This window comes from Oryzias melastigma, linkage group LG17 (assembly GCF_002922805.2).
Source record: "Oryzias melastigma strain HK-1 linkage group LG17, ASM292280v2, whole genome shotgun sequence".
Classification (NCBI taxonomy): domain Eukaryota; kingdom Metazoa; phylum Chordata; class Actinopteri; order Beloniformes; family Adrianichthyidae; genus Oryzias; species Oryzias melastigma.
This window is the reverse complement of record NC_050528.1, coordinates 13,800,841-13,802,943: the sequence shown is the minus strand read 5'-3', so window position 1 is coordinate 13,802,943 and position 2,103 is coordinate 13,800,841. Positions and strand designations below refer to the sequence as shown.

The 2,103-nt window shown below is 41.6% G+C and overlaps 2 protein-coding genes across 2 annotated transcripts in view; both read right to left on the bottom strand.

Moving 5' to 3' along the window:
• Positions 1-2,103, bottom strand: part of LOC112144211 (immunoglobulin lambda-1 light chain-like) — an 89,025-nt gene that overhangs the window by 57,517 nt on the left and 29,405 nt on the right. The window lies entirely within an intron of this gene.
• LOC112144321 overlaps positions 1,190-2,103 on the bottom strand; it is a gene marked incomplete in the record, with an annotated part of 4,138 nt that continues 3,224 nt past the window's right edge. The window contains 1 exon segment of the mRNA XM_024268814.2: positions 1,190-2,103.

Below are 2,103 nucleotides of genomic sequence, written 5' to 3'. Positions count from 1 at the left end.
AGATAGAAGAAGTCAGGAGGACTGGTGGAAGGTCTCTGTCCTGATACCTCATCCATGAGGTCAAATCAACAGTAGCAGCAGTGGACTCCCACTGACCTTCTTCTGATGCTGGATAATCAATCCTGAACACAAGGGATCATAATAGACAGCAGAAAAAAGAAGATACAAACCCTTTTATAACATGCATATGTAATATGTATCAAACATGTTATGTTCGTAACCCTTCCGCTCTCCTTAGTGTGTTTACATTAAGAGTGGGGTCATCTGGACCCCCCAAGACAGTGCGCTGAACTTTTTTTTATCTTTGATTTTTGAGTTTCACCAATGTCCATGACAGACATAAAATCCTGTCCACCTTTGTCATGGAAGGAATCACATATCAATATGTGGTTGGAGTCAACTGGACCCCAAAGAGAGCGGAAGGGTTAAATAGACAAGGGCAATAAATGACAAAATAGCAATAAGGGGGGTGTTTGTTTTGATTTTGGTACTTTTAAAGGACAATCACATAGTGCAGTTGGTTGCATAATCCTTGGAATATATCCAGAAAGCTGTGTGACGTATTTTCTGTTTCTAGATGGCCTAGCGGTTAAACTCCCGCGCCAAAATTCAAGAGTTTACTGGTTCGAACCCCACTGGGGGCTTATTTGTTTGTTTCCGTTTTTTGAATCCCAAAACTGTTCAATTCAGGTAAATATATGTTTTTAAAAAATACACAGGGCCAATAAATGACAAAATAGCAATGTGGGGGGTGTTTGTTTTCATTTTGGTGCTTTTAAAGGACAATCAAATATTGCAGTTGGTTGCGTAATCCATTTTTTTTTTTTTTAGAACTTTATTTGAAAGAGAGAGATAACATAGAGACATAACATGCCAGGGGGATAACAAATACAACTACAGAAATATATTACATTTTACAAAGGCATCATGACAGATGTTTGCTTTAGGATGGGAGCTTCTGGAAATAGTAAAAACATACGATTCAATTTCTTTCAATAAAACAGGGGAAAAGGGTTTGATGTCAATAGTCAATCTTAGTTGACTTCTGAACAGTAAATTCTATAGTATTCAATCTAAATTAAATGCAACTTTTCAATAACTTCTGGCCAGACTGTATAGCTTATATTTATGACCTTGATAATGCAAAATATTATTAATAAAACAATGTTAAAGTCAGAAACAACATAAACAACATAAACATTTGTTACTGTTCATCGCAACCTGTCGTCCCCGTGAAAACAAAGCTTAAGTCACGTAATCACTGAGCCAGGTTGGAGGCCGAATCTGCCTGCGACCACACCGGCGCCTCGTCTGAGACGGTAACGGGGCAGAAGATGAACAGTACAACTCCTCTGGCTGTACAGAACTGTCATGAGTCTCTGTAGCGAAAGGAGCAGCGACTGGGGACAAGTGGATGGCATTCCACACCTTGCCATCTGAGAGTTTGAAGGTTGAAGTTCCTTTCTGTGCTACAACTTGAAGCGGCTGTGTATACTTGGAGCAGCCCTTCTTCACAAACCCAGGTTTCTTAATCCGCACATAAGAACCACATTGGAAGTCAGCAACCCGTGCAGCACGGCGCCTGTCTGTGTACTGTTTAATCTTAGATTGACGTCTCGCAACCGTATCGCTTAAGGCCCCACATTTCATCTGAGAAGATGCACGTGGAGAAGCCAGGTTTTTTATGTTAAGTTTAGTGCGAATGGGACGGCCATGCAGCAGTTCAGCTGGAGAGACTGAAGTTATTGCATGAGGGGTGGAACGATAGGCAAGGAGAAAGTCAGCAACGTAGGACAGCCACGGCTGACCTTGAATGTCTGCGGTTTGTAAGCAGTTTACAAACACCCTGTTCCATCTCTCTATTTCTCCATTACTCTGAGGGTAGTAGTTGGAGCTGCGGCAGTGCGTAATGTCCCGTGTAGCTAAGAAATCCTCAAACTCGGCCGAAACAAAACAAGAACCATTATCAGTCACTAATTCAAGGGGATTACCCTCACGGCTGAACACAGTTGTCGAAAAAGAAATTACAGTCGCCGTTGTCACGTTCGAAAGAAATGCTACTTCAGGCCACTTACTGTAGTAGTCTATAAGCGTGATGGCGTA